Here is a 24,859-nt window from a genome sequence, read left to right on the forward strand (position 1 = left end):
GAGCGCGCAGCTCAGGTTTTATACCTGCCAGCGCGGTCGATAAAATAACGAAGCGTGCGCTTCACTTTTGTGCATTTTTTCGAGTCACCCGATGGTTCGCTAATTCACAGCTACCCGAAATTACACAGAAATTTTTAAATATGTCGATTTCTTCTCTATTCCCTCTGTCAGAAAGTAAACATTTGAAGCCGTAATCTCATATGAAAGCGCTGACATTGGAAACTTCGAGGAACTCCCAGGAGAAGGAACTCGGCTGAAACGAAAAGAAATTTGAAAAGTCAGCTCACATTACTGCGAAGTGTTTGTGCTTTGTGCAACTGGCTGTGTTCCTAAAATAAGATTTATATTATATCATATCGTTATAGAAAAATTAGGGGTTCATAAGCTCCGCCGTTAAAGGTATAACGCGATAGTGTCTCTCTCATACACACACATGCACGATGTTTTCTTTCTTCACGTGTTATATTTTAGCGCTTTTATTTATTTATTTATTTACCAAATACTGCAGGCCCTAATTGGGCCCTAGCAGGGGGGGGGGTCGAAAAGAATACAATGCAGTGAAATATGAATTCATCAAAAGTAACATACTACACACAAGTGTAGTATGTTATATGTTGTTATGTATGTTATATTTCTATGTTATGTATGTTATGTTATATTTCATCATTTTTTTATTTATTTCTTTTTTATTTGACGTTTTATATTTTTATACGCCAATACGCATGCGTCAGCAACAATCGGCTTTCCATTCTAATTTGACACTTTTGAACACATTCTTCAATTATTTCAATTAATCAATTACACATTCTAAATTTTCTTCCTTAGCATCACCAAGCACTGGTTTTTCATTCTGACACCTTTAAACCCTTACTTTCGAATTTTCCTTTTTTTCGTTTCTTTATTTCATCAATTGGTCAATTAATTAGAAAGATTTTATTAACTCGTCATCGCCTATCGCACACCAATCAATCTTCAATCACTGGAAGCACAAATTACCATGGCACTTTTTTTTTTACGCATCCCCCGATTATTTCCGAAACTCGTGCCAACTACTGCGTCGACGGCATGGGAAGGAAAGTGCTAATCGCCAGTCCAACTTACGTCAAATTACGCACCATCCTTTTATCATAAAACAAAATGCATCCTCGCTCATTTCATCAACCAAGTATCTTCCAGTGGGATGAACGACGGGGATTGCGCGAACCGAGCAAACAAACTTGCGACGATCTCTCATAGGCGTTTAAGTAAACAGCAAAGGCGCACAGACAAAAAAAAATCCACATTACAGAACTCTGGATACTGTACCTGGATAGGGATGACGCTGCGGATTGCCGAGGGGCCTATGCACGACTCGTAGAGCAATTTGTAACTGCGCTCGGCAGCGCGGCCGGTGGGCCCCGCCACGTCTCGGCTGTCAAAATACGCTTCTAGGCGTCGCTAACAGAAACCGCCAGGGACCGAAGAGAGGTCCAAGCACAGCACACTAGGTTAAAACGTGAAAAGCGCGAACAGAACGGCGAGCGCTGACGGACGGACATGAAGCGAACGGATGGAGCGAACAAAATATGGCGGCCAGTCCGGGATCAGCGTGCCGCTCACGGTTGCCAGACGTACTTTTGTAAACCCTCTATTGGCGGAATGAAGAGACGGCGCTATCACGCCCTCTCTTAAGACGAAGCTTTCTGATATATTTTTTTTAACATCAGACCTCTTAATGCTGGCTTGCATGCTTACACCAGGGGTAACGAAGCGTATTGAAACGATTACTTGGAAGTACGTCATTTCTTCGTGGCACTGATAGCCTACCTCGTGATTAAAAGGTGGGCACAAGCTCTGCACACAAGAGATAACTTACTTCGAAGTGAACAATTTCTGATCTGCATTTAAAAAAGGAACTTCATGTACTCTCGTGGTATAGTTCGTATTGCAAGGCTCTTTATTTTCTTGCTGGCGCATATTTCGAGCGTAAAAGGCATTATATACCGAAGAGAAAGCGCCCTAATAATCGCGTTGTCCCGTGCGTTGACACAGCGCAAATTGCACAGCTGAGCTGCACAAATGGGCTTTGATTTGGATCATTTTGAATTCGTCGCTGTATCAGCAATTCGAAGGAAATTGGAGAATTTTCGTGACGAGGAAATAGACGAGCCATAAGGGTGAGGAATTTTGCTTGTTGAGAGGAATTTTGTCATTGAGCGGTTAATTGTCACGGCAATGATATGTTGCACATAAAGTTCTCATATTATGTGAATTGAGCCTTCATGTCAATTAAGAGAAATTACGCACGGGGCTTTCAACTCATAGCTAATATGCGAAGAGAGGAGACATCGTAAGAACTGCAGAGAAATTCGACAAGCAAGATGATCACAAAAATTAAAATATCTTCGAAATAACTGGGCATGCGATGTTGAAAGCGCATCCTGCGAGCTGCGGCAGCTGAGAAGAAAAAGAAAAAAAAGAGAGAATTAATTAATAAAGCTTTTATTTGATTGAAGGGATGACTCTCGGCCGCTGTTTGGGTTATTAAGGAGTTGGGAGGGATGGCAGTGTAGCTTATCGCTTCTTCACGGTTCTTCAAGATGTTTCTCATTCTTAAAATGTAAGCATCTAAAAGCCCAGAAGAGGATCTAGATCGCCATATACACACTTCCAGACTTGCAATGGCTGGTACATCCGGCTCCTGCCTGGACTGAGGTATGATATGTCGAACAGTTTCGTAACTGCATTTTTGTGAGGCGGGGAAGCACAAAAGCTTATAAACTTCTGAATGAGCTCAAGATATGCTACCAACCAAGCATACGAGCTCTAAGCTTAATGCATGCATTGAAGTGAATTCTCTGCAAATGTAGTTCTTGCTGTTGAATCAATACAAAATCATATGAAAAAAAAAAAAAAAGAAACGATGGCCAGGGGAAGTTAGGAACGCTAACGCTCATTTCCCACTAGACACACAAAAGAAAAGGATTATGCTGCCCACTCAAATTTTTCCCAAAAGAAGTATAATGTTCTCCTCTTAATTGCTTGTAACCTTGCAATGTTTGTGTATGTTGATGAAGTTAAGTTCTGGTTGTTTGCGGCATTTCATTCGCATTCGACATTAGTGTTGCAGACAATATTGCATTTTTGGTCATTTTTTCCTGTTGCGCTAATAAATAACTTAGGCTCATGCGATTCACATCTAATGCCCTTTCTGGCGCTGTAGATACCTTGGATATTGTGTTTTAGAACTGCAGTCCAGTACTAGTTTGAAAGTTAACTTCCCCTACAAGCAGTAAAATTATGCCTAATTTCTTTTTTTTTTCTTTTCTCTCTCTGTGTGTGTGTGTATGTGAGGGGAAGCTCTCAAGGGCGCGACTTGATTACTCGCAATATATGTTCATTTAATAGACTCATGCGTTTGTTCAGTCATTTCCTTTCGCAGTGGACACACCTATACTCACTGATTCCTCTTTTAGTAAACTCATTAATTAACTCTTCACATCTGACGGTGTTTTAGATGACAAGGCAATTTTTTTTTTTTTTTTTTACATTGCTATATAGGGGAGTGCGAGAGTGCCGATCCGGAGCTATGTTCCACGCCATACCTCGAAGGCGAGACATTAAGAAAAGCGCTTATGATTTAGGCGACGACGGAGGTCGCTTATTCGTGTGTGCACTATATCGTTTGACGCGAGTAGCGAGACTTCATGAACTGCATGAACAGGCTGCCCAGGCTAGCAGATTTCTGCGTGTTATGGAGGCAATCTGTGCAGCGCAGTAGTAAACGTGACACCCACTGCGTTGCCTTCTAAGGTGAGAGTGCTCCTATGCAGTGAAAATTTGACTAATTTGTTTGCATGACAGGATCTATGCCCTGAAAGAACATACTACAAAACACAGGCCAGAGAGTAACGCAAGAAACAGTGCTTGTGAGCAAGCCGACGGCGCTCACACTTGTTTCACAGCATTAACAAGTGCATTTCGCATAGCACAAACGTGCTCTGCAAGGTAATGCGTCGCTTCGAAGCCGAAGCTATCGTAACGTAGTTATAAGTATACTGCAGCCATGTGCAGGGCAACGGCAGCACGCAAAAGCTACGTGTGTGCTGGCCGCTCCATGCTTTCGCGCCGCGAGTAGCAGACGACGCGCTCGGTAAGGAGCAAGAGTTGACTGCAGCGCCGCTAGTTCTCGCGACCGCCACTTGAGACACACTCCTCCGCTGGGCTGTATGGGGAACTGTGAAACTGAGTTTGTTCTAGTTAAGTTGGTACATCAACGTTACTAGAACAGTTACGTTGGGGTACATGTCGCCAGCGTTCAAATGCGCTGTAGCAATCAGCGCTCGTGTGTTTAGTCCTGGAGTTACCCCATCCGCGAAATAAACGCGTTCCTTCATCGACCCTGCGTCTTCCGCCTCTAGGAAACGAAGCGAACAGCGCAATGCAGCGTGAATCAAGCTCCGCACACGTGGGTGCCACTGCCGTGAAGTGAAGCACACGGCGACACTGGCGCTGTACTACAGCGAACATACGAGTGCAGTATTTTGACTAGACACTTGTCTTCTCTTTCACCCTCTCTTTCACCATCTCTTTCTTTCCGCCTCTCTTCCATAGTCCGACGCAACGCACGCGCGCGCGTGCGCTCGCACACGCTGTGTTAGGCTGGCGAAAACACTCCGTCCATAGTTCCGCGAGCTCCAGCGCTCAACGTAACCCGCGGCGGTCAGCGCGCCCCGACGTGCCCGGCGCAGAGATGGCTCCTGTTTCATTCGAGCGTCGGCGCCGCCGACCCCGTCGACCCACGATTCATCGCGCAGAGAAAGATGGCGGACGGCCGCATAAACAAACATTGAACTCCCTTCGGACAGCTTGGTGGAGAGGTTTATCGAAGCCAGCGCCTGACTTATTTCACCGGGAATTCCCGTTTGGGCGGCTGTGTGAACCTTGAACCACACGTGAGCGTCCCGTGAATGCGCCTTGTAACTTGTAAACTGACAACCCCCACCTGCAGCGTGCCTCCGACGAGTAGGCGCCGTGCCGTCCGCCTGTGTTTACCTTGTTTTGGTTGGGGTGTTTTTTGTTTTTTTTTTGAATGGGCCTAGTGCGCAGCGAATACAGCATCCATGTTTTGGTGCGAGAGAGTGCGATCACGGGATAGCACGGTGCGTCGATAATGAGAGCGGGCGCGTGAAGAAATGTGCGAAGCTGAGCACGGATAGTGGACGCTTGAAAACTGTGTGCGAACGTGCGTGTGCGAAACGAAGAAGTGTGTTTGAAGTGTGTTTGTAATCGAGTGGTTAATTGTTATTATAGCCATTGGTCTTTTTCGTATTTCGTTTGTGTGGCCAGTCTTTTCTTTCACATCTTTTTTTTTTTTGTTCTATTGCTAACATTAGTGTGTACGACACGAAGCGACTCGACTTCAGCAGCGCAGATGGAACGCGTGTGAACGGATAAGGCGGAGCTGCGGTCTCTTGACAGGTGAGCTGTACGCTGCTGCTGTGTTCGGTTTCGTTTGTATGCTTGCCGGTCGATGCGAGTTTCCCACTTGCTGCACGCACCGTAGCTTTTGATCTTTTTTTTTTTTTTTGTCTCACGTTTTTATCTGTAGTTGAAGAATTCTATAAGCTGTGGAATAAGCTCCGAGATCATTTTACCCACGAACGGTTGAGGCTGCGAATGGGATGCAGACAGCCCGCGGGTCGGCGATCTTTTTGCGCATGCTCCGAAGAGAGCCACTGACGGCGCTCAGCACCAGGGGACAACGGGTGCGCCTCCATTGAGCGGTCGTGCAAGGGGATACATTTCGTCTGGCGTAGCGAAACCTGCGTAGCGTGACTGACCGCGAGCGACGCTTGCGCGCGCGCAGAAGTAAGTCCGCCGCGCCGCTCTCGCCCGCGGGCATACGCGTTGCTCGGAGCGACCGTCGCATCTACATTGGTGAATTTTCGCAACAGCTAAAGAAATTAAAGCGTACAAATCTATGAAAGCGCTTAGTGCTTGTCAAGCGGGCGACCCCGAAGCAGCGTACGTAGAGGAGAAAAACTTCGAGGACACTTCGGCGACTAAAGTGATGAAAGGCGAAAGCCTGAGTGCTGCATTCTGCTACGCGACTGTTGCGTATGTAGCGATGAATGCTGCTACGAGTAAAGCGAGCGACTATCTTTCACATTCTCCGAGTGCATTTATTCAGTGAATTCAGCTTAGCAGCGACAAGATCGCGCTCCTTGTATCTTCGCAGTTTTTCTACGTTTACTGTTATGTGGTTGATTTTAACGGGTGCAAGGCGTTAAATGGTGCACATCTGTCGCTAATTACTAATAATTATTTAACAATTAACTAATAATTACCCATAATAATTATATATTCGTTAATTAGTAGTTAATTAGTAAATATTTTTTATGGCAGTAATTACCAATTGCTCATTGATTATAGAGCACGCATTCGCGCATACTGCGGTGGTGCTCTGTGATTGGTCGAGACCTCCATGACGTCATCCCGTCTCGACCCATTAGAGCCGTCGCAAACTCGTGACACTTTTGCTGACGACAACGATGAGGCAGTAAAGGCTTTCGCCTTAATAAATGGAGACGTGTATAATCGCGTAGCTATGTATATTTAAAATTGCTACCTCTGTCAACCTGTATGCGACTAGTTATGACTGAATATAGGCAGTCGCTGTATATTGCTTTACTACGAAACCTGATTCCAGATTATATGCATTATAAGCAGCGACACGCTGCTGCCGGCACGTGACATCATTTTCGATCGACAGTTTCGCAACGCAGATTAAACAGCGAACATATTTCGCTCTTCTGATGGAACAGAGTCTTGTGAAAGCTAGAGCAGTTCGGAACTGGGGCAATTAATCATGCGCTGTCTCTCCATGGCGTGCCCGGGGTCAGTAGCAGAAATTTAAGGGATTTGAAAACTGCTAGTCGTGTTGGGTGCAAGGCGAAGCCTCTCGTGTATGTTGCGAGCTACGGCAAATGTAACCGCCCGACTGCAACACTGAAGAGGAAATGTATAGTTATATGTTCTTGCGCGGGAGAAGTGCACTGTCGTACTTGATTGGAACAGAGAGCTCCAAAATGAAAAGTGAATTGGAAGTATTTAAAAAGATATAGAACTTTACGAACTACTCCCAATATATGACGGGTACTGGACAGCAAGCATCATACTGCCCGAGCCGACGCGCGCCGATGCCACCGAATACCGTGCACGGGCATGGCACACTAGCCCTGACGACGTTCACGCTTGTACCTTAGTGAATACCTCCGTAGAACCTGACAGTGAGAGAGAAACAGCTAACCCGCACCACTGTCTGCCCTTCAGCCTCGGCTGAAATAGACTCCATTGTGGGGTAAATATCGCGGGCAGGAGCTGGCAGGAGCTGCCAACCCGGGTTTCCGTGCTGCCGAGTGGCAGGAGCTGCCAACTAGGGCTTCTCCTTTCATATGGCACCAGGACCCTTAAATTTACCTTACTCATAGGCCACGCAGGCACTAACCATGAACAAGGTTTATGCTTGTTATGTAAATGAGGACAGTTTTTTTTTTAAAGTTTGTTCAGGAGGTTTGCATCCTTTAGTAAATGGAGAACATTGTTAACTTCCACCAATGCATCTTCTCCCAGCAGCAGGCTGGGATGGAGAGGAATCTGTTCTGTGTAAAAATGTATAAAATATTTTTTCCTTAACTTCTCTAGTTTAGTACGTGAAAGTAGGATGTGATTAATTGTTAGTTCACCTCCGCATCCTTGACACAGAGGTCTGTCTTCTTTCTTTAGAATGAAGCTATGTGTCAGATGAGTGTATCCGATGCGAAGACGACATAAAATGACTTCGATGAAACATTTTTGGTGACTGCAGGATTTCCATTCTTCAATGATCGGTTTGAAAAGGTGTAACTTATTATTTATTTCGTTGTTCCAGGAAGTCTGCCATTGTACTCTCAGTTTTCTCTTTGCAAGTCTTAGAACATGTTTATGTGGTATGTTGACTGGCTGTATTTTAGTATGACGGGCTGCTGCGGCACATGCATCAGCTCTATCATTGCCGCTGATTCCAACGTGGCTTGGTACCCAACATATGTTAATTGTATGTCCCTGTGTTTTTGCACCTATTATATTATGTATGATGTCTCCGATTAGAGGTTCTCTAGCATTTCTATGATTTAATGCTGTGATAACGCTGAGAGAATCGGTATAAGTGATGCTATTTTCAATACCGGTCTTTAATATTTTTTCTACTACTAAAGAAATAGCTTGACATTCGGCTGTGAAAATTGATGAGAACTCCGGTAACTGTACTATTTTTTCCCCATTTCTTTTGTATCACAGCACTTCCAACGTGGTACTCTGTTTTAGACCCATCTGTGTAGAACTCTGTGTATTTCTGTATTTTTCATTTAGTGCTAAGAACTCGTGTAGTATGTGCTCATGTGGTGTTTGTTTCTTACGGAAATATGTTAGTGTAATGTCGTGTGCAGCAGAGAAATGGTACCAGGGTGGCAGTGGACTAGATTTTCGGGCAATATTTGGAGGAGAATGAAGTATGTCTAATTCTTGGCTTATCTGTTCAGAGCGAAGAATTATTGGTATGATTGCTCGAGGTTTGTTTTCGAAGAGTGTCTTAGATAGGCACTGGGTAACTATGGGGTAACAGACATGTTTCGGCAGAGACCTTATTTTGAGTACATATGCGCATGTAAGCATTGTTGTTCTGTCTGTGAGGGGTGGTTCATTTGTTTCAATATAAATGCCATTTACAGGAGATGTTCTATATGCACCAGTTGAGAGAAACCTAAGTTGTGTACTGGGTTCAGCCGTTTCAGATAAGAAGGTCTCGCTGACCCATACACTATACATCCATAATCTAACGTAGAGCGGGTTATAGACCGATAGATATTTAAAAGACAAGTTCTGTCGGAACCCAAGTGTTTTCTTGAGAGTATCTTAAGTATGTTCAATGAGTGTGCTGCTTTCTTTTTGAGAATGTTTGTGAGGTAGAAAAGTTAGCTTTTTATCAAATGTAATGCCGAGAAATTTGTGCTCGCTTTTGACGGGTAGCACAGTTTCTTTTAGGTACAGGTAAGGGTCGGTATGCAAGCTTCATCTGAGTGAGGGCAGCCACTGAAAACTGGATTCCATTTTTGTCCGCCCATGTAACTAACCTATTTATTGTTAACTGCATCTGCCCTCACACGTTGAGATGTTTGAAGATGTGCACGCAATCTGGAGATCGTCAACGTAGAGTGAATACATAATAGATTCCTGGATTATTCTGGACAATGAACGTATTTGAATAACAAACAGAGTAGCGCTTAAAATGGATCCTTGAGGCACGCCATTCTCTTGAGTGAAAGTCCTCGAGAGGGTTGAGCCCAGGCGTACATTGAATGAGCGGTTAGAAAGGAAATCGTTTAGACAGTTCAACATTTTGCCGCGGATGCCTAAATCTGCTAGGTCACGCAGATAACCAAACTTCCATGTTGTATCATATGCCTTCTCCATGTCGGAAAAAACGGCGAGGCAGTGCTGTTTGTGTATAAATGCTTCTGGAATTGTATTTTCAAGCCTAACGAGATGATCTGTTGTTGAGCAGGCTTTTTTAAACCCACACTGATTAATGTCGAGAAGTTTACGTGATTCCAGAATAAAAGTTAACCTAATGCTTAATATACTCTCAGAAGATTTAGCAAGACAGCTCGTAAGGGCTATGGGCCTGTAGCTAGAAGGGGAGGTAGGCGGCTTTCCGGGTTTAAGGAATGGAACTATAACGGCTCTTTTCCAAGCATCGGGTATCTTTCCTAGTGTGAATATTTTGTTCGAAAATTTTAAAAGTGCTTCTACTGCGCAATCAGAAAGGTGTGCCAACATTTCATAGTGTATTCTGTTAGGTCCTGGGGCTGTTTTTTTGCCAGCAGAGAGTACTGTATTTAATTTGTGGGCAGTGTCACAATTGTCTGTTATAAGGTTCGTTTGTGTCACCACTTGTTGGGAGTCTATATTTCTCGGCGATACTTTTATATTTTAAGAAAGGCTGTGTATAGTGGGATGAACTAGAGACTGTTGCAAAATGTTCCCCTAATATATTTGCTTGTTCCATTAGAGTGGATTGAATACCAGGTGTTGTTATGAGGGGGATTGTAAAAAGGTGAAAATTTGCCATTTAGTTTTTGAACCTACTCCCACATTTTTTTTTTATGTAGTTGAGCTGTTTATGGAGGTTACATATCTTTGCCACGAGTCCTCTTCGGCATTTCGTCGGATGTAGCGTGCTTTAGCTCTTGCTCTTTTTTTTAAATTAACTAAGTTTTCGTGAGCTGGATATCTGCGGAATGTTCTCCAGGCTTTATTTTGTTGCTTTTTTGCCCTCCTACAATCTGCAGAATACCAAACTTTATGGTTTTGATGCACTACTCCTGAGGATTGTGGGAAAGCAAATTCTGCGGCGGCAAAGATACAGGCTGTGAACTTTTCGTTTAGTTCATTAATGGAAAGATTTTCGGAGAACATTTCGTGTAATCTGGCTTTATCTCGGAATGTTGCCCAGTCAGCTAGATGCAGCTTCCAGCGTTGTCGTTTGGATGGAATGATTGCGGGAGATGATGATAAGTTAATTAGTATTGGTAGGTGATCACTACCATATGGATTATCTAAAATGTCCCAATTAAGATCGTTAAAAACAGAGGATGAAGAAAACGATAAATCTAAAAACTCATTTTTCCCGTGCTCTGTGAGCAGTAGGTCGGTTTGCCTGTGTTTAATAAGCAAATAATGTTACATACAATAAAATCTTCTACGATTTGTCCACGTGTATCACTTTTCTCACTCCCCCAAAATGGAGAGTGCGTTAAAATCGCCAACTATTATATTAGGCTCGGGTAGTTGATTTAAAAGATCTTCAAGGCCATGGAGGGTTATAGTCTGGTGTGGCTCAATATAGATGCCGCATATTGTTATTGTTCTGAATGTAAGTGGAGGGGGGGGGGGGGAGGGGGGGCTGCCACCGCTTCAGACCGAGTGTTTAATTTATGTTCAATAACTGGGTTGCTTTTTTTTGCAATTATGGCAACACCATCGGAGAGCCTGCTGGCTTGCTCTTGGTCGCGGTGGAAAACTATATTTTTTCAGTATACTTGAGTGGTGTGAACCTAGATTGGTTTTCTGTAGACACAGCGCTACAGGGGACAGTGAAGTGAGAATATCGTTTATATCGCTGTAGTTTCTTAAGTCCTCTACACTTCCGTTGGACTAGGAACGCCATCTTTAGAGGAAGGTAGAGAGACTAGGTTTTTTCTGGGCCAGTGATTCGGGCCTTTTCTTTTCTACTTTGCTCCGAGGAGCTCCGATGTCTGTCTGATGTTGATGGCCCCGGGTGATTGTTTGTTGTATCTATTGCGTCCTCGGACGTGCTGGACGACTGTGCAGAACGCACAGACACATTTGTGTTAGGCCTTGCCGTGATTGCAGAGGCCTTGGGGCCAGTTGATCTAGAGGTTCGCGCAGCCTGCTTTGGGGGTGGCGGAGCAGCCCCAGCTACTTCAACCGGGTGTGCGGAGGTCCTTGCCTCAGGTGCACCATGTGTGGCCTGGGCAGGTTCCGCAGACTGCTGTGACGCCGCCACCTTTTGCGTTACAACAGAATAAGTTGGATTCTGAGTCGATGTGAGCTTCTTTCGCGCCTCCCTGTAAGTTAAGTTTTCTTTGACTCTCAGTGTGGTGATATCGTTTTCTCGTTTCCAGGTTGGACAGGTGCGTGAGTAAGCAGCTTGACAGCCCCCACAATTGATGCAAAGAGGCGTTTCAGTCTGAACGTTATCTGAGGGATGTTCGTGGGAGGCACACTTCGCACATGTAAGTTGGCCTCGGCAAGTCTGCGAGCCGTGACCATACCTTTAGCACTTGAAACGGCGACGTGGGTTAGGTAAGTATGGTTTTAGTTTTATCTTTGTGTACCCTACCTCCACGGCAGTGCGCTCGATTCGAAGGTAAGGACTATGTGCCTGGTCGGTATCTCTTTGTTTTCCCGTCTGGTTTTGATCCTGAACACATTTATGACATGTTCTTTTAGTCCTTCGAGGATTCTTCTTCGCTGATGTACTTTAGGTCGTTATCTGAAATTACTCCCATCACCGTGTTTAGAGAGCGGTGTTTGGTAATACAAACTTGATATTCTCCAAAGTTGGTCATTGCTAGGAGTTTTTCATGCTGGTGATGATACATAATTTTTAAGAGAAGGTCGCCGTTCGGAAGTTTTTTGACATTGTATCCTTGGCCTATTGCTTAAGTCAATGTCTTATTGCTCACAACGAAAGGAGAGTTTTAGGGTCTTCACTGTGCATCACGTGGAAGCGTGGGAATCGGTTTGCATTCTTCAAAAAGAACTTTGCAGTTTCATCAGTCCGTCCCCTTTTTTCGGGGGCGATCGTTGGCGAGCAAAGGAGAAGCCATATGGTAATTTGTTTGTTCGGCTGGGGTGGCGGCCATCCACCACGGAGCCCAACGAGGGGACGGGACAGGAACTTGCAAAGCAGTCCTGCCCACGCCAGCCGTATACCCCGACTATAACCAAATATGGCATAACGCAGGGTGGCTAGCCCCACAAGGTTAACCCTAGCCGCCAGGAAAAGAAGGAACAAAACAAGAAGTGAAGATAAGACAGGAGAGTTGTGAGAAAGATGATAGGAACGTGAAAGACACAGGGGAGAATAGGAAAAGGCGACTGCCGATTTCCCCCAGTCGGGTCACCCGGAGGTGCCGTCTATTGGAAGGGGGGGCCAAAGTAGTTTGTTGCCTCTGCCGAGGGGCCTTAAAGGACCTAACACTCGGAATCGGCTCAACCACCAGTATCCCCTTTACCCCAGACACGGCGATGCCACGCACGGCTAAGGGTGGGTGCTCGGGGTCCGTGGTGTCGCACAAAACACACAAACACCTGCTTTAACAGGTGCCCTCTGCGGGGAAAAGATAAAAATATGAAGAAAGAGAACACGACCAGCCTCGTGTCGTTTTTTCTTTCTTGTGGTGATTTTCCGTTCGGCTATAGTCGCACATTTGGCCTTTAAGGAGCATCAGCCGTTTTTTTTAAGTTTAATTTAATTTACTTACTGACAGGGCCGTTCGACGTTAGAGAGAGGAGTGGGTGTACAAAAAAGACAAGCAAACAAAAAAGAATGCAAATGTATTGTGCAAGTTAATGAAGATGAATAGTTACAGCAGACCTGAAGCCGTCTGGTGCGGTGATGGACACGATCGGCGGAGGTGGGAAGGTGGTTCGTGTCTGTGCTAGTCATTGGAACCCTGGAATCAAAATAATGATTAGCTCTGCAGTCTGGCACGCCAACTTTGAATCAGTGGTCCATGCGGGATGAAAGATAAGTAGGAGTAATAAAATGTGATTTATTAAGTTTTTCAATGGTAAAATAAATTTGTGAGAAAGGCAAGCGAGAATTCGATGGCGTAAAGAAAGATCAGTAAGATTTAATTTTTTTCCCCCGTAAGTGTTACAGTGGCAAAGTGAGAATAATTAAACAGAACGAAACGTTGTATACGACTGTAGATATTTTTTCCGTGTATTACATTGGGGCATGCGAAACATGTCCCTCATCGGAGTGAAAAACGTGAGTGAAGTTTGTCGCTGAGCAATAGTTGAGGCCGACTCGTATTTGCTTGGATGTATTCGTTTGTTGACCGAGTTATGCTAATGTTAAGCCATAATCATGTTTGTTTCCCAGCTAGTTTGCTGGAATTGCTCTTTAACTTCATGTCTGTAAAAAAGGCATCCAAAATGGCATTAACGAGAAACGCTATTCGTTGGCAATAAATTGTTATCAGTGCTTACTGTGAAACGGCGCTGTCAGTTTTAATATTAATGCTGAAAAACATCACACATTCCTTCCAATGACGCTTCTACTTGCCATGCCTCTAGTTAGTTGCTAGGGTTTGGCTGTAAGCATGTTTTTTGAATCATTAAAATTGTGGCATGGCGTGAATAATTCTATCAGTCCTGTGGAACTTTGCTGTGTTTTCGTGTTTAAAGCGGGAGACATGCACGAACTTTTTCGCAACCTTACAATTTGCAGTACAGGTCGCGTAAGTGTAGACTTCGTGCGTGCAGCACGGGTTGTTACACTTTAATATAACAGCACATGGAGAAGACGCAGGCCGCGAAGTGTTTGGCTACATGCAAAAACTGGGCTATGACTTAATGCAGCGGTTTTGTCAAAACAGTACCTTGATATTCTTGAAAGGAAGTGCGATAAAAGCAATAAAAAATGCCCTCTGTCTAAACGTTTTGTTTTTTCCTGCGCTTTTGCCTAAACACGAAGTTGCTTATTTATATTCGTAATATTCGTAACGTGATACAGAGTCATGCAATTACGTTATACTTCCATCTCTATTTGGGATTTGAAAACAATGCGTTGCATAGCCTTACGCCTGTCTTGTTGCTAATGCTGCATAATTTTAAATGCCTATGCGGGCAGATTTTCGCAGTTTCTGTACTCTTGGTTTCTCCGTTTGCATGGAAAATGGTGGCACGTACCCACGCGTGCACGAATTCGCATAAATTGTCAGCTGTATGTCAGAGTCCTGTTGCATCCTTTCTTGAACCTTCTTTGTTTGTGTTTCACTGGGCTGTTTCACCGCAAACAATCTGTTCACTTTCATGCTGTTAGGGCGATTCGCATAATGAGCACACGGCTTGACATTCTCAGTTTTCATTCCGCTACTCAATGGTGCTCAGCGCGCCGGGAAGAAATGTGTGTCAGAAAAAAATATTTATTGTTGACGAGAGTCGCTGGCGTTTGAGTGAACCAGCATCTGGGCTTTTGTTCCGCCTCTCGCGGGAAAACTAGCGTGGCTCCATTTCTTTTTTATTGAGAGCGGCGAAACGTACACCTGAGGACAAATGACGTGTTTTCTTTGGCATCGCAGGGTGAAACAAGCCACCCATATTAATTCTAGGAAGTACTAGTAGTTTTTGTTTAACACATTTATTTATTCCAAAGGTAAGAGGGGGTTATGGAAGCAGTCCTGGGTGGCGGCCTCAGTCGAGGGCACCAGTTGAACGTGCAGCCAGCTGTCCGTGACTGCACTATGGGCCTCGGCTGCTCGGGCAGGCTGGAGTTGCAAAGTTGCTCTTCCCAGGTGCGTCTGGTGTCGGAGTAAGGGGAGGAAAGTTGTGGTTTGAGGTGCAGGCCCGTGTGACATTAACCAGGGTGGCGGGGCTCGTGCAAAAAGGGTAGGTGCGGGTGTGGTTGAGTGGGGTAAAATGGTGAAGACGTGCTAGACATGGGAAAGTACTTGCCTGGAGGTTGCGCCAGTCGGTAGACTTCCGATATGTGAGGCAAGGATGATGAAAGGGATGCAGAAGCCGAGCGACTAGGAAGTAAGCAAGTGTTGGAGTATGTGGGTGGGACTGGGAATGGAGTGGGAACAGGATCAGAAGAGGAAGAGGTCGGCGTTTCCCGATAAGTACTCTCGCGAGCAGGATCGTGCGCTCTGTTGTTGCCGGCCACCAACTATTGGCCCGAGGTCATGTGGGAGGGAGTGGTCAGAATACGGAGTGAAAGTGGGGAGATTCAGCCATCACGGAAGTGACGGATGGCAACATGAGAGTCTGAAAGGATGACCAAGCATTTCGAGGAGGCAGTGGCAAGGGCAATGACAAATTCTTCAGCACTCGCGTTTTCTTTTGTGCGCACAATGGCGAGGACTTGCTACTGTAGGGAGGCATTCACCACAGCCACGGGTGAGTAGGGCGTTTCGGGTGCGGGGTGGCATCAGTATAGCTTACGACATCATTACGCGAGTAGTTGCGTTGTAAGCATCGGGCGCGAGTTTGGTGGCGGTCTTTGTTGAGCGTAGGGTTCGTTGCGCGAGGGATAGGAGCAACCACGATGCGTTGGCGTAGCTCTGAGGTGAGCGGGTCAGTTTGCATGTATGATGCGGGCAGAGGATACCGGATTGCTTGTAGAAAGTGGCGGCCCTGCGGGGTCTGTGCAAGTCATTCGCGCTGCGATATCAGGTGATCTCTTGGATGGTGTTTTGAACGTCCATGCCGAGCAGTTGCGAGGCAGCTGCATACAATATTTGTTTGTTTGTTTAGACCGCGCGGAGGATGAAGTTAGGCGGTCAAGTTGCTGGAGTGTGACACGATGGTAGGGATGAGCGTAAATAATGCGAAAGACGGTGATGGATTGGACAAGGTTTATAGCGTAGTAATTCTTTCAGGCCGTTACGATGATCCGTGATGTGATTGATCATGCGGAGAACTTGGTGGGCGGGTTTGGTCAGGTTTTGCATTTGTGTGGAGGCCGAGCCGTGGTGATGGAGGCAAAATCCGATGCGCATCTCTGAACTGGGGCAGCAACTGGCAGTCAGCGAAGAACGACACCTGTGGAGGACGGCGAACACGCCCGTGTCTTTCATGGTAGTCAACACAGCAGATTTGGACGGGGAACAGATGAGGTCACCGGGTTTGAGGTATTGTGCGGTAATATCTAGGGCGGTGGAGGGAGTCTTGCCATGCACTTAACGAACCCGAAACAATTCAGATGGTTGGATTGGCGTAAAACACGTGAAGATGAGGGATGCATGAGAACCGGGAGGGGAGTTAGCTCAAAGCGATGTTTAAAAGAATGGGAGACAAGACTGAGCCCTGAGGGGTGCCTCGATCTGGGGCTGGAACTTCGGTAGAGCGGAGGGAATTGAAACTAATGGTTGATGTACTAGTCGAGAGAAAACTCAGCTTAGGGGTAAAGGCGGGAGTCACAGTTGGGGAGAGCAAGCTTAGAGAGCTGTTACCCCAGGAAGCTTAGAGAGGATCAAGTTACAACCAACATTGTCAAAGGCACTCTTTATCTCCAAACTGGCCACAAGGTGGGGGTTCTGAGAAGGGCTATCGGGGAACTTCCTTTTTGAGCTGGAGGAGGACGTCCTGGAGGGAGAGCTTCGGGCGTAATAAAAAAAAAGTGGGTGGGAAAAAGTCGATGGATTAAACATAGGGGTTAAGGCGGTTTAATACGGCATGTTCGAATTACTTGCCGACACAAGATGTGAGAGAAATAGGGCAAAGATTGTAAAGTGCTGTGGGTTTGTCGTGTTTAGTGATGACAATGATAGGGACATGCTTCCAGACAGGCGGCAACTGGCCCGGAGCCCACACTTGACTGAAGACGTCGGGGAGCGAGTCGTAAAAGGAGTCGTCCAAGCTTAGGAGAATGTTATCGGTGATAGCGCCGTGGCCGGGCGCGGTGTTTTTGCTAAGTACAAGAGCAGCGGCGCGTAACTCTGTGTCAATGAATCTAGGTTGAGGCTGGGGTTTGGTTCTCCAGTATATGGATGCTGCGGAGCATCTGTAAAATGGGGGAGGAAACGCTGGGTGAGTTGGTCTTTCAGGGCAGATGGGTCATCAGAGTGGGCACGAAGCGAAAGGTGCAGGACTCGATTGGAATGTGCCTGAGTGCAAGTGGGGTCGATTGAGTGGCGAAGAAATTAGCTCTAAGTCACCGCAGTGCCGAGTGTGCCCTGGAGCTTAAAGCATGCGCCATGCCAGTATTAGCGGGCAAGCTGCGTAGCATATTCAGCAGCCTGAGCGGTGATACGCGTGATGGGAAGGCGCAACTTGCAGTTATGCCACTACTTCTGGTTCTGGTTATGGTTCGAAAGACCAGCGGTGCAGTTGCCATTGCAGACCAAAGCTGACCTTGATAGCCTGTAACTGACGCATTATTTGTTCTAATTTGTTGAAAAAAAAAAGTGATGGATGATACTCGCTATTACTTGCCCAGTGATGTGGATCAAGTGGTGTCAGAGTTTCCGGCGACCTCTTACAAATGTATTCACCTGAATACTAGGTCTGTGAAAAACAACGTATGCTGCCTACAAGAATTTTTTGCTAGTTTTTCTTTTGAATTCTCTGCAATAATGTTAATCGAGACGTGGAGCACAAGTGACTGTGATGTTTTCAGGTTGAAGAATTTTACTACATAATATGCAAAGAGACATGTTCGCGGCGGTGGTGTTGCATTATTGCTTCAAGACGACGTTGAAGGCGAATTACTTGAAGCTACACTTTAATTACCACAGATTATGAAATTATCTCAGTTTCTACATGAAGTGCTGTATTCTCTATGTGTTATCGCCCTCCTAACGGTAATATTACATCATTTTTACAGTTTTATGACATGTTCCTGGCTTTTGTTGTTCACTATCACAATATGAAAACCTTAATAGCTTGTGGTGATTTTAATATTAACATGGGTAATCCCAACCCATCTGCTAGAGATTTTAATATGACTGTTATGTCTAATGGCTTTGTTAATCTGATCAATACACCAACCAGAGTCACAAGCGAAGACCATTCAATTCTCGATTTAATTATTACTTACTCTATGCAGCTGAATGCTTTTTCTGGTGTTCTATCTTGTTGTGTTAGTGATCATCTTCCTGTGTTTGCTTGCATTGAGAAGGCTAGTACAATAGGAAGTAAGTCCACATCAATCACATACCAAGCTATTACAGAATCATCATTGAAATCCTTTAGGGATGCGCTCATGAAAGTATATTGGAGTAAGATAGCTGAACTTCATGACGGAAATGTTGCTTATTATACGTTTATCGATTGCTTTAAACAGATATATCGCGACTGCTTTCCGCTTGTAACACGTGTGAAAAGTCGCAGAATCCGCAAGCCATGGGAAACGCCTGAGCTTTGCAGAGAAATACAAATGAAAGACAAGCTGTATAGAAAATATTTGAGCAGCCGAAAGGTTGAGGACCTTGCGGTATTTAAAAAATATAGGAATAAACTGACTAAAAAACTGCGGTCTGCACGAACAGCCTATCACGTGTAACTTCTAGAGGTTAAGAATGCTCGAAATGGTGTACTATGGTCGAGATTAAATACACTTCTGCAGCGGGACAGCTCATACACTGCATTAATAAAATTAAATATTGATGGAAAGGAAGTTTCTGGCGTTGAACTGGCTAATGTATACAATACTTTTTTAACGAGCTTGGCTACCCGTGCTGCCGGATCTGACGCTTGCAAATATGTTCGAATTCAGGATGATGAAGCAATTTTTCTGCACCCAGTCATGGTAGGCGAAGTAGTGTCGGTGATAACAAATCTTAACAATAGCAGTAGCTATGACATTGATGGTATCCAAATACGGCAGTCAAGCATGTAGTTGATATAATTGCTCCCATACTTGCTCACATCTTTAACATGTGTTTAGAAACTGCAGTTTTTCCGGTAAAAATGCAATTAGCAAAAGTTGTTGTTCTTTACAAAAAAGGAGATCGCAACGCCCTCGGCAACTACAGACCAATCTCTGTTTGCCAGTGTTTTCGAAAGCATTTGAGAACATGCTTCATCTAAGAATGTCAAATTTCATCCATAAATTTAACTTCCAAACACCGTTTCAGTTTGGCTTCTGCAAAAGCAAATCAACTGAACTTGCGTTACTCCAAGAAAAGGAATATATAATAAAGAAACATGAAAACAAAGCTATTGTCATTGGTGTATTTGTGAACTTCTCAAAGACTTTTGACCTGGTAAATCATGAAATCGTACTAAATAAATTACGCTGCTATGGTATCCGAGGAAAAGCGCTCTCACTGTTAAGTCCCTATTTGTCGTTTACACAGCAAGTGGTGTTCATAAATGGTATACGGTCTGAGCCGAAGCCGCTCTTCTGCGGTATCCCCCAAGGCAGTACGCTAGGGCCTCTACTCTTCAATATTTACCTAAACGATACGTCAACATCAGCGATAATACAAAGTTTTTCATCTATGCCGACGATGCGAGCGTATGTTTTTCCGGTGAAAATGTTCATGAACTTATCAAACAATGTAATGCCACAATGAAAGCACTTGAGGTCTGGTCTGCAGTTAACCTGATGCGAACAAACGAGAGTAGCCCCAAAGCTGTCATATTTACGCCGAAAAACAAAGTTATCCCACCGCACGATAATATTATATTAAACTCGCGGGCTGTAGAAATAGTTGAGCAGTTTAAATGCCTCGGGGTTATATTTTCTGCCAGTATGTCATGGGATTATCATGTTAATTATATCTTGAAAAAAAAAATAGCTGAAATCACTGGTGTTATAGGCCGTCTAAAATACATACTTCCCACAAAAAACTAAGATGCTGATATACAATTCAATATTCAACTCGCGTTTAAAATTGTGCCAGTTAGTGTAGGGCACTACAACATTCACTAACCTTGAACGAATTCATTTAATGCAAAAAGGATATCTCCGAAATACATATAATTTACCGTTCCGACATCCAATTGCAGCTCTCTTTTGTCATTCCAGAGTTATTAAAGCACATAATCTTTATAAATATCGCCTCAGTGTTACTTTTAAAGCAGAAATCAGGTATAATGTGACAAATCTTAAGAATTTAGCAGAACTAAGGAAAAAAGAATCAGTCTATCCAACAAGACGTGGCGAAGAATGGACAGTGCTAACACCTCGACTAAATCTCGGGAATGCCTTCAGTACACTCTTCCATCTCTTCTAAATAGGTATATCCACATTAATCTCGATTTGTTTTCTTTTCCACGTCGTGAACTACATAATTTGTTTTTGAATAACATGGTTTAAGTTTCATTATGTATACATATTGCCGCGAAACCTTCAAAACTGTATTTGTTTTTTTTTTTTTAACAGCCGCCACCACACGGCCTTATCACTCTGATTCTGGATCGCGTACCAGTTCTGTATTCTTTGTTTGTTAATACTCGATGTCGCTAGTCACACCTTTATCAGTTTCGTTGTAGCGCAAGATGCACCGAGATCTGTCTCGAAGATTCCGGCCACTCGTGTCTTTCTACAATGTTCCAGCTTGTGTTGGTAGCAGTTTGCGACGTTATCTAGATTGTTCTGAGCAGCCTTTAAATTGAGCGTTGACGAGTGTGACGACCATTCTTTGTTCGACGATCGACCAACACGTCTGCTGCTATCGCCGCCGCCGAGTTGCTTAGTTCTTTTGTGGGTGCAAGTCAGCCCAATAAAGAGTTAATTTCCGTACCATCAAGCCCGTGTCTTCATTTGTGTCATCGACCCTGGTCACCACCACGTGACATCTGGTGGAGGTGCTGCCCTTGATCATTCAAGCGAAGACCTCAGCCTTAATCCTGTCGCCCTGGAAGACCAACCTACAGGTCACCGAGCCAGACGCCGACAACCCGAACACGGTCTGCTGCCTGACCCCATTCGATCTCGGAAGGCATCGACGCTGACAATGGCTCAGCCTACAGCACCGGTTGTTTTCGTCCAGCCCGGTGAGCCCCCCTGCTTCCATGGACGACCGGATGAAGATACGGGAGACTGGATGAACCTTTTCGATCGTGTGGCAGAATTCAACGGCTGGAACGACGCCGCGAAACTTCGGCAAGTCTACTTTGTTCTTCAAGAACATGCCCGAGTTTGGTTCGAAAATCATGAGGCAACTATGAAGGATTAGGAGACTTTCAAGGAAGCGTTTCTGACTGCCTTTTCAAGCGTCGTCCGAAAGGAAAGAGCCCAGGCCCTCCTTCAGTCAAGACTTCAACTCCCTAACGAGCCTGTCCTGGCGTACGTTGAGGCGATGAAGCGCCTCTTTCGCCGCGCCGAACCTAGGTGAGCGAGTCAACCTTTATTGCGAGGCGTTAAAGAGTCGCTCTTTGCGGGTCTTGTGCGAAATCCGCCGAGAACTGTGGCGGAATTTGAAACAGAAGCGTCTACCATCGAGAAGACATTGGGCAACCGGATGCGCCATTACGAGCGACCACTTCAACCGGACTACTCAAGCCACTACCCCAGCGCATCTACAAGCGGAGAAAACCTTCGGGACCTCATTCGGGAGATCGTGCGAGAGGAGCTCCGCCGACTGATGCCATCATCGGAACAACCGTAGGTGGCGGCGCTCGCGGACGTCGTCCGTGAAGAAGTCCAGCAAGCGCTGGGCGTTCCTCAAGCGACGGCTGCGAATGTTCCAGCACAAGAGGCAACAGCGACGAACTACGCTGCTGCATTACGTCGCCCTCCGCCCCGACGTGATGACTTTCCGAGCCCTCGCTGCTACCGTCTTGTTCCTGAAAACTGCCCCTTGGCCCCCGCCCGCCAAGCCTACCAACGACCAACAAGCCCCAGGATGTGCGACGCATGGAGGACAGCGAACAACCGGCCATTATGCTTCCACTGCGGTGAGGCCGGCCACATTCTGCGGCACTGCCCGTACCGACGAATCGGTCTCTGCGGATTTGCAGTCGACGCTCCACGACTACGCCCAGGTGAACGACCGCAAGAAATCGACCGCTATCTGCGTAGCGGTGGGATTGCGCCCCCAAGCCGTTGATTCAGGTCTCCATCACCGTACAGGGCCCGATTTGCGTCGCCAGGACGTAACTATGATGATAGTGTGCGCGTAAGGTCCCCAAGCGCGCGCAGGGGAAACTAAACAGAGCAGCCTTTGGAGGTGAGGTTGTTCAACGGCGAAAAGACGAACATCCTCCGCCGCCGACGACCACTAACGACCACTCAGCCATTTCACCGCCGCTCCACACGACGTCATCGACGACAACACGACCAGAGTGCAAGCAGACACCGCCGCCCAGCAAAGTAACAACGGTATGCCTCGGCCATGACCTGAAGAAACGACGGAGCCGAGATCGGACACCAAGACCCACGTGTGATGCGAGGACGCGAATAAGCGACCTTGAAGTTGATGTCGACGGTCGCAGAGTCACTGCCCTAGTAGACACCGGAGCTGACTATTCAGTCATTAGTGGACTGTTAGCCTCTCAGCTCAGAAAAGTTACTACCGCTTGGGATGGCCCGCTGACTCGCACCGCAGGTGGCAACCTGATTACTCCATCGGGACGATGCACTGCAAGAACAACAGCAAATGGGCGTACGTACTCCAACAGCTTTGTGGTCTTGCAGAAGTGCTCCCGCAACGTGATTTTAGGCATGGACTTCATAAATGAACATAGGGCTATCATCGACCTGCGATCCAAGCTCATCAAGATCTCTGCACACAAAGCCATTCCTGCTACGTCGACGTCGACACAACACATCGCTCTAAACGTCCTCGATGAAGAATTGACTGTCCCGCTCCGATCAAGCATCGCAGTCTGCGTAGGTAGCGCAAACATCGAAACCGCTGAAGGCATCGTCGAAGGAAATATCCAATTGCTCTTAGAACGAGGTGTCGGCATCGAAAGAGGCATCCGAAATTTCGGAGGTCAAGCTCAAGTACTGGTAACAAACTTCTCCGAAGAATACCGGCATCTCAACAAGGGCACGACGATCCTTTTCTTGACGAATTAGCGGACCTCAAAGATGTATTCGCTCTCCACGACCAAACGCTGGAAGACGCACCGGACCTATTCCGTCAGCCCAGATTTGACATCAACCCGGCATTGACTCACAGCAAGCAGGAAAGACCAGATTCTCAGTCTTCTTCGAAGCTACGCGGAGTGCTTCTCGTCATCATCGAAGGTACGACGAACACCACTGGCCAAGCACCGCATTATAACGGACGAACACTGCCGACCTCTGCACCAAAGCCTATATCGTGTATCGCCGCGAGAACGCCAGGCCATACGCGATCAAGTTCAGGAAATGGTGCGTGATGACGTAATCCAGCCATCGAAGAGCCCCTGGGCGGCACCAGTCGTTTTGGTGAAGAAGAAAGACGGCACACTTCGTTTCTGCGTTGATTACCGCCGCTTGAATTGCATTACTAAGAAGGATGTCTACCCGCTTCCCCGCATCGACGACACTCTCGACCGGCTCTGCAATGCAAGGTACTTCTCATCGATGGACTTGAAGAGCGGATATTGGCAAATTGAGGTCGACGAATGAGATCGCGAGAAGACAGTATTCATCACACCGGACGGTCTTTTTCAGTTCAAGGTGATGCCATTCGGCCTCTGCTCCGCACCAGCCACATTTTAACGAGTAATGGACACAGTTCTGGCAGGCTTGAAGTGGCAAATTTGTTTGGTATATTTGGACGACGTTGTTGTCTTCTCGTCAAACTTTGAAGACCACCTAAAACGACTACAGACAGTGCTGGAAGCCATCAAGTCATCGGGACTAACGCTAAAAGCAGAGAAGTGTCACTTCGCTAACAAGAACTCTGGTTCCTAGGTCACATCGTTAGCAAGGACGGTGTTCTCCCAGGCCCGGAGAAAACAGCTGCAGTCGCACAATTCCCACCGCCTGCCGACAAGAAAGCTGTGCGCCGATTCCTTGGGCTGTGTGCTTATTATGGACGATTTGTCAGAAACCTTTCGCGGATCGCCGAACCGTTGACGCAGCTTACAAAGGCTGACGTACCTTTTAAATGGGAAGCGCCGAAAGGAGAAGCCTTCGATGAACTTAAGCGCCGCCTGCAATGCCCTCCTGTACTTGGGCACTTTGATGAAAACGCCGAGACCGAAATTCACACCGACGCGAGCAGTGTGGGCCTAGGAGCCGTTCTCGTCCAGAATAGTGCCGGACAGGAGAAAGTAATCGCCTACGCGAGCAGGTCCCTCACCAAAGCCGAAGCCAATTACTCGACGACCGAGAAGGAGTGCCTCGCGATCATCTGGGCCACTTCTAAGTTTCGTCCATACCTATACGGCCGACCATTCAAGGTGGTAAGCGACCATCATGCGCTCTGCTGGCTGGCTAATTTGAAAGATCCCTCCGGCCGCCTTGCCAGATGGAGCCTACGACTTCAAGAATTTGACTTGATTGTAGTCTATAAGTCGGGCCGGAAGCATTCCGAGGCAGACTGCTTATCCCGCGCTCCCGTTTACGCTCCCCCGAAGGACGATGACGACGAAGCCTTTTTGAGATCGGTAAACGCCAGCAGTTTCGCAGAAC

The sequence above is a fragment of the Amblyomma maculatum genome, chromosome 7 (genome assembly GCF_055883805.1).
Source record: "Amblyomma maculatum isolate TAMU_Amacu chromosome 7, ASM5588380v1, whole genome shotgun sequence".
Taxonomy (NCBI): domain Eukaryota; kingdom Metazoa; phylum Arthropoda; class Arachnida; order Ixodida; family Ixodidae; genus Amblyomma; species Amblyomma maculatum.